This window comes from Anopheles funestus, unplaced genomic scaffold (assembly GCF_943734845.2).
Source record: "Anopheles funestus unplaced genomic scaffold, idAnoFuneDA-416_04 scaffold_19_ctg1, whole genome shotgun sequence".
In the NCBI taxonomy this organism is placed as follows: domain Eukaryota; kingdom Metazoa; phylum Arthropoda; class Insecta; order Diptera; family Culicidae; genus Anopheles; species Anopheles funestus.
This window is the reverse complement of record NW_026045356.1, coordinates 391405-399615: the sequence shown is the minus strand read 5'-3', so window position 1 is coordinate 399615 and position 8211 is coordinate 391405.

Here is an 8211-nt window from a genome sequence, read left to right as displayed (position 1 = left end):
TGGCCCTCCTCGCCGCACCGCAGACAGTTGTTTCTCCTATCCGGTCCCTTGCAGTCTCGCTGCACATGGTTGTATTCCCAGCAGCGGAAACACCTTCGCGATTGTGGCAGAATGCGGATTCGGCAAATTGACCAGTCAATTTCTACCTCTCTCGCTGACGCTATAAGCAGCGCTTGCTTGGCTGCCATTTTTATGCAGGCTGTCTGCGTTCCGTTGAATGCCGGCTTTATGTTGATGTCGAGACGAGTAGTACCGAGCTCGAATCTCGCTTTAAGCGCGCTTTCAACATCTTCCAGGCTTGTCACCTCGTCTATGTCGCGAATTTCAAGCGTCGCAACATTTCCTCGCACTGTGACCTGACCGGCTTCTCCCACGGAATCCTGCAGCAGGTCTTTAAAGTCGCTACCGCTTACTGCATCGTCTCGCTTCAGCTCGAAAATCAGGTTTCCCTCCCTCGTGCGTCTAACCTTGGAAACTTGCTTCCCAAGCGATTGCAGTTTCGGATCCGCCTTCACCCTTCGCAGAATGTCGGCGTACGACTCCTTTTCTTTGAGCCCCGCTACTATCGCTTCCGTTTTATGGCGCGTTTGAGAGGCCATCTTTGGCAGGACTGCTGCCTTACCCGCTTGCTCGGTAGTCGTCTTCTTGGGCTCTTGCTGCCTCCGCTTAACGATGGTGGTCCACGGCAGTTCGTCGGACGTTTCGGTTATGGGAGTTTCGGTTACGAGGTTCCCCGAAGCGTCACTTTTAGGCTTCTTCTGCATCAATGGTACAGCTTCCGGGGTTATCGCACTTCTCCCCCGTTTAGATGAACCCGCGGTTTGCGTCAGTGGTGTCACCGTCTCGCTACAACTCGACCTAGCCTCGCTAAGCAGCTTTTCTGCTCGTTCTGCTCGCATCTTCCATGTAAGTAGTTCGCGTTCCACGCTGCTGAGATCGGATAATATTTTGACCGACATCCTCTTGATGGGTGCGTGAACATTGTTGCGGTCTTTGGTGTAGAGATGCAACTCCCTCGCTGTCTCCAGGGCTTCTTTCAGCTTACTTCTGCCTACTTGCATGGAACCACCCGTTTCCGCCGCTGGTTGGGTTTCATCACACCCCGTTCCGGCTCCCTGGCTGCAGGCGATATTTTTCGCCACTCCTGCATAACTGGCAGTAACTTCCTTACCTGCCACTACTTCTTCTTCTCTGCAATCAGCTTCATTGTTCTGTACGTTCCCACTAGGGGGTGAGCGTACAGTCTTGCTGCTCTTACGGAAGAAGTCCTTCAGCGCCGTGCCCAAGCCTGCATTTGATTGGCTTGTGTCGTGCTCACTCATTTTTTCCACGCGCACTCATTTAGTACATTTAGTACAAGTAGCAGACGTGTAGAAGGAGCTTAACAGTGTCTTGGCTAATGTGTCTTCGCTAATGTGTCTTGGCTAATGTGTCTTGGCTAATGTGTCTTGGCTAATGTGTCTTGGCTAAGGTGTCTTCGCTAATGTGTCTTGGCTAATGTGTCTCTGTTAATGTGTCTCGGCTAAAGTGTCTTGGCTAATGTGTCTTGGCTAATGTGGCTTGGCTAATGTGTCTTGGCTAAGGAGTCTTGGCTAAGGTGTCTTGGCTAAGGTGTCTTGGCTAAGGTGTCTTGGCTAATGTGTCTTGGTTAATGTGTCTTGGCTAAGGTGTCTTGGCTAATGTGTCTTGGCTAATGTGTCTTGGCTAAGGTGTCTTGGCTAATGTGTCTTGGCTAATGTGTCTTGGCTAATGTGCCTTGGCTAATGCGTCTTGGCTAAGGTGTCTTGGCTAATGTGTCTTGGCTAAGGTGTCTTGGCTAATGTGTCTCGGCTAATGTGTCTTGGCTAAGGTGTCTTGGCTAAGGTGTCTTGGCTAAGGTGTCTCGGCTAATGTGTCTTGGCTAAGGTGTCTTGGCTAAAGTGTCTTGGCTAAGGTGTCTTGGCTAAGGTGTCTTGGCTAATGTGTCTTGGCTAAAGTGTCTTGGCTAAGGTGTCTTGGCTAAGGTGTCTTGGCTAAGGTGTCTCGGATAATGTATCTTGGCTAATATGTCTAGGCTAAGGTGTCTTGGCTAAGGTGTCTTGGCTAATGTGTCTTGGCTAATGTGCCGTGGCTAAGGTGTCTTGGCTAAGGTGTCTTGGCTAATGTGTCTTGGCTAATGTGTCTTGGCTAATGTGTCGGCCAATGTGTCTTGGCTAATGTGTCTTGCTAACGTGTCTTGGCTAAGGTGTCTTGGCTAATGTGTTTTGGCTAATGTGTCTTGGCTAATGTGTCTTGGCTAATGCGTCTTGGCTAAGGTGTCTTGGCTAAGGTGTCTTGGCTAAGGTGTCTTGGCTAAGGTGTCTTGGCTAAGGTGTCTTGGCTAATGTGTCTTGGCTAAGGTGTCTTGGCTAATGTGTCTTGGCTAATGTGTCTTGGCTAATGTGTCTTGGCTAAGGTGTCTTGGCTAATGTGTCTTGGCTAAGGTGTCTTAGCTAAGGTGTCTTGGCTAATGTGTCTCGGCTAATGTGTCTTGGCTAATGTGTCTTGGCTAAGGTGTCTTGGCTATGGTGTCTTGGCTAAGGTGTCTTGGCTAATGTGTCTTGGCTAATGTGTCTTGGCTAAGGTGTCTTGGCTAAGGTGTCTTGGCTAAGGTGTCTTCGCTAAAGTGTATTGGCTAATGTGTCTTGGCTAAGGTGTCTTGGCTAAGGTGTCTTGGCTAATGTGTCTTGGCTAATGTGTCGGAGAATCTGTCTTGGCTAATGTGTCTTGGCTAATGTGTCTTGGCTAAGGTGTCTTGGCTAATGTGTCTTGACAAAAGTGTAATGGCTAATGTGTCTTGGCTAAGTTGTCTTGGCTAATGTGTCTTGGCTAATGTGTCTTGGCTAATGTGTCTTGGCTAAGGTGTCTTGGCTAAGGTGTCTTGGCTAAGGTGTCTTGGCTAATGTGTCTTGGCTAATGTGTCTTGGCTAATGTGTCTTGACAAAAGTGTAATGGCTAAGGTGTCTTGGCTAAAGTGTCTTGGCTAATGTGTCTTGGCCAATGTGTCTTGGCTAATGTGTCTTGGCTAAGGTGTCTTGGCTAATGTGTCTTGACAAAAGTGTAATGGCTAATGTGTCTTGGCTAAGTTGTCTTGGCTAATGTGTCTTGGCTAATGTGTCTTGGCTAATGTGTCTTGGCTAAGGTGTCTTGGCTAATGTGTTTTGGCTAATGTGTCTTGGCTAATGTGTCTTGGCTAATGCGTCTTGGCTAAGGTGTCTTGGCTAATGTGTCTTGGCTAAGGTGTCTTGGCTAATGTGTCTTGGCTAAGGTGTCTTGGCTAATGTGTCTTGGCTAATGTGTCTTGGCTAAGGTGTCTTGGCTAATGTGTCTTGGGTAATGTGTCTTGGCTAATGTGTCTAGGCTAAGGTGTCTTCGCTAATGTGTCTTGGCTAAGGTGTCTTGGCTAATGTGTCTTGGCTAATGTGTCTTGGCTAAGGTGTCTTGGCTAAGGTGTCTTGGCTAATGTGTCTTGGCTAATGTGTCTTGGCTAATGTGTCTTGGCTAAGGTGTCTTGGCTAATGTGTCTTGGCTAATGTGTCTTGGCTAAGGTGTCTTGGCTAATGTGTCTTGGCTAATGTGTCTTGGCTAAGGTGTCTTCGCTAATGTGTCTTGGCTAAGGTGTCTTGGCTAATGTGTCTTGGCTAAGGTGTCTTGGCTAATGTGTCTTGGCTAAGGTGTCTTGGCTAAGGTGTCTTGGCTAAGGTGTCTTGGCTAATGTGTCTTGGCTAAGGTGTCTTGGCTAATGTGTCTTGGCTAATGTGTCTTTGCTAATGTGTCTTGGCTAAGGTGTCTTGGCTAATGTGTCTTGGCTAAGGTGTCTTGGCTAATGTGTCTTGGCTAAGGTGTCTTGGCTAAGGTGTCTTGGCTAATGTGTCTTGGCTAAGGTGTCTTGGCTAATGTGTCTTGGCTAATGTGTCTTTGCTAATGTGTCTTGGCTAAGGTGTCTTCGCTAATGTGTCTTGGCTAAGGTGTCTTAGCTAATGTGTCTTGGCTAATGTGTCTTGGCTAAGGTGTCTTGTCTAATGTGTCTTGGCTAATGTGTCTTGGCTAATGTGTCTTGGCTAATGTGTCTTGGCTAATGTGTCTTGGCTAAGGTGTCTTGGTTAATGTGTCTTGGCTAATGTGTCTTGGCTAAGGTGTCTTGGCTAATGTGTCTTGGCTAATGTGTCTTGGCTAATGTGTCTTGGCTAATGTGTCTTGGCTAATGTGTCTCGGCTAATGTGTCTTGGCTAAGGTGTCTTGGCTAATGTGTCTTGGCTAATGTGTCTTGGCTAAGGTGTCTTGGCTAAGGTGTCTTGGCTAATGTGTCTTGGCTAAGGTGTCTTCGCTAATGTGTCTTGGCTAATGTGTCTTCGCTAATGTGTCTTGGCTAATGTGTCTTGGCTAATGTGTCTTGGCTAATGTGTCTTGGCTAAGGTGTCTTGGCTAATGTGTCTTGGCTAATGTGTCTTGGCTAAGGTGTCTTGGCTAATGTGTCTCGGCTAATGTGTCTTGGCTAAGGTGTCTTGGCTAAGGTGTCTTGGCTAATGTGTCTTGGCTAATGTGTCTTGGCTAATGTGTCTTGGCTAATGTGTCTTGGCTAAGGTGTCTTGGCTAATGTGTCTTGGCTAATGTGTCTTGGCTAATGTGTCTTGGCTAATGTGTCTCGGCTAAAGTGTCTTGGCTAATGTGTCTTGGCTAAGGTGTCTTGGCTAAGATGTCTTGGCTAAGGAGTCTTGGCTAAGGTGTCTTGGCTAAGGTGTCTTGGCTAAGGTGTCTTGGCTAATGTGTCTTGGCTAATGTGTCTTGGGTAATGTGTCGGCCAATGTGTCTTGGCTAATGTGTCTTGATTAATGTGTCTTGGCTAAGGTGTCTTGGCTAATGTGTCTTGGCTAAGGTGTCTTGGCTAAGGTGTCTTGGCTAAGGTGTCTTGGCTAAGGTAACTTGGCTAATGTGTCTTGGCCAAGGTGTCTTGGCTAAGGTGTCTTGGCTAAGGTGTCTCGGCTAATGTGTCTTGGCTAAGGTGTCTTGGCTAATGTGTCTTGGCTAAGGTGTCTTGGCTAATGTGTCTTGGCTAAGGTGTCTTGGCTAAGGTGTCTTGGCTAATGTGTCTTGGCTAATGTGTCTTGGCTAAGGTGTCTTCGCTAATGTGTCTTGGCTAATGTGTCCCTGCTAATGTGTCTCGGCTAAAGTGTCTTGGCTAATGTGTCTTGGCTAAGGTGTCTTGGCTAAGGTGTCTAGGCTAAGGTGTCTTGGCTAAGGTGTCTTGGCTTATGTGTCTTGGTTAATGTATCTTGGCTAATGTGTCGGCCAATGTGTCTTGGCTAATGTGTCTTGGTTAATGTGTCTTGGCTAAGGTGTCTTGGCTAAGGTGTCTTGGCTAAGGTGTCTTGGCTAATGTGTCTTGGCTAATCTGTCTTGGCTAATGTGTCATGGCTAATGTGATTTGGCTAATGCGTCTTGGCTAAGGTGTCTTGGCTAATGTGTCTTGGCTAAGGTGTCTTAGCTAATGTGTCTCGGCTAATGTGTCTTGGCTAAGGTGTCTTGGCTAAGGTGTCTTGGCTAAGGTGTCTTGGCTAAGGTGTCTTGGCTAAGGTGTCTCGGCTAATGTGTCTTGGCTAAGGTGTCTTGGCTAAGGTGTCTTGGCTAAGGTGTCTTGGCTAAGGTGTCTTGGCAAATGTGTCTTGGCTAAAGTGTCTTGGCTAAGGTGTCTTGGATAAGGTGTCTTGGCTAAGGTGTCTCGGATAATGTGTCTTGGCTAATGTGTCTTGGCTAAGGTGTCTTGGCTAAGGTGTCTTGGCTAATGTGTCTTGGCTAATGTGTCTTGGCTAATGTGTCTTGGCTAATGTGTCGGCCAATGTGTCTTGGCTAATGTGTCTTGTTTAACGTGTCTTGGCTAAGGTGTCTTGGCTAATGTGTCTTGGCTAATGTGTCTTGGCTAATGTGTCTTGGCTAATGCGTCTTGGCTAAGGTGTCTTGGCTAAGGTGTCTTGGCTAAGGTGTCTTGGCTAAGGTGTCTTGGCTAAGGTGTCTTGGCTAATGTGTCTCGGCTAAGGTGTCTTGGCTAATGTGTCATGGCTAAGGTGTCTTGGCTAATGTGTCTTGGCTAAGGTGTCTTGGCTAATGTGTCTTGGCTAGTGTGTCTTGGCTAATGTGTCTTGGCTAAGGTGTCTTGGCTAATGTGTCTTGGCTAAGGTGTCTTAGCTAAGGTGTCTTGGCTAATGTGTCTCGGCTAATGTGTCTTGGCTAATGTGTCTTGGCTAAGGTGTCTTGGCTAAGGTGTCTTGGCTAATGTGTCTTGGCTAATGTGTCTTGGCTAATGTGTCTTGGCTAGTGTGTCTTGGCTAATGTGTCTTGGCTAAGGTGTCTTGGCTAATGTGTCTTGGCTAAGGTGTCTTAGCTAAGGTGTCTTGGCTAATGTGTCTCGGCTAATGTGTCTTGGCTAATGTGTCTTGGCTAATGTGTCTTGGCTAAGGTGTCTTGGCTAATGTGTCTTGGCTAATGTGTCTTGGCTAATGTGTCTTGGCTAAGGTGTTTTGGCTAAGGTGTCTTGGCTAATGTGTCTTGGCTAAGGTGTCTTGGCTAAGGTGTCTTGGCTAAGGTGTCTTGGATAAGGTGTCTTGGCTTATGTGTATTGGCTAATGTGTCTTGGCTAAGGTGTCTTGGCTAAGGTGTCTTGGCTAATGTGTCTTGGCTAATGTGTCGGAGAATGTGTCTTGGCTAATGTGTCTTGGTTAATGTGTCTTGGTTAATGTGTCTTGGCTAATGTGTCTTGGCTAAGGTGTCTTGGCTAAGGTGTCTTGGCTAAGGTGTCTTGGCTAATGTGTCTTGACTAAGGTGTCTTGGCTAAGGTGTCTTGGCTAAGGTGTCTTGGCTAAAGTGTCTTGGCTTATGTGTATTGGCTAATGTGTCTTGGCTAAGGTGTCTTGGCTAAGGTGTCTTGGCTAATGTGTCTTGGCTAATGTGTCGGAGAATCTGTCTTGGCTAATGTGTCTTGGCTAATGTGTCTTGGCTAAGGTGTCTTGGCTAATGTGTCTTGACAAAAGTGTAATGGCTAAGGTGTCTTGGCTAAGGTGTCTTGGCTAATGTGTCTTGGCTAATGTGTCTTGGCTAATGTGTCTTGGCTAAGGTGTCTTGGCTAAGGTGTCTTGGCTAAGGTGTCTTGGCTAATGTGTCTTGGCTAATGTGTCTTGGCTAATGTGTCTTGACAAAAGTGTAATGGCTAAGGTGTCTTGGCTAATGTGTCTTGGCTAATGTGTCTTGGCCAATGTGTCTTGGCTAAGGTGTCTTAGCTAAGGTGTCTTGGCTAATGTGTCTTGGCTAATGTGTCTTGGCTAAGGTGTCTTGGCTAATGTGTCTTGGCTAATGTGTCATGGCTAATGTGATTTGGCTAATGCGTCTTGGCTAAGGTGTCTTGGCTAATGTGTCTTGGCTAAGGTGTCTTAGCTAATGTGTCGGCTAATGTGTCTTGGCTAAGGTGTCTTGGCTAAGGTGTCTTGGCTAAGGTGTCTTGGCTAAGGTGTCTTGGCTAAGGTGTCTCGGCTAATGTGTCTTGGCTAAGGTGTCTTGGCTAAGGTGTCTTGGCTAAGGTGTCTTGGCTAAGGTGTCTTGGCAAATGTGTCTTGGCTAAAGTGTCTTGGCTAAGGTGTCTTGGATAAGGTGTCTTGGCTAAGGTGTCTCGGATAATGTGTCTTGGCTAATGTGTCTTGGCTAAGGTGTCTTGGCTAAGGTGTCTTGGCTAATGTGTCTTGGCTAATGTGTCTTGGCTAAGGTGTCTTGGCTAAGGTGTCTTGGCTAATGTGTCTTGGCTAATGTGTCTTGGCTAATGTGTCGGCCAATGTGTCTTGGCTAATGTGTCTTGTTTAACGTGTCTTGGCTAAGGTGTCTTGGCTAATGTGTCTTGGCTAATGTGTCTTGGCTAATGTGTCTTGGCTAATGCGTCTTGGCTAAGGTGTCTTGGCTAAGGTGTCTTGGCTAAGGTGTCTTGGCTAAGGTGTCTTGGCTAATGTGTCTTGGCTAATGTGTCTTGGATAAGGTGTCTTGGCTAATGTGTCTTGGCTAATGTGTCTTGGCTAAGGTGTCTTGGCTAATGTGTCTTGGCTAATGTGTCTTGGCTAATGTGTCTTGGCTAATGTGTCTTGGCTAATGTGTCTTGGCTAATGTGTCTCGGCTAATGTGTCTTGGCTAAGGTGTCTTGGCTAATGTGTCTTGGCT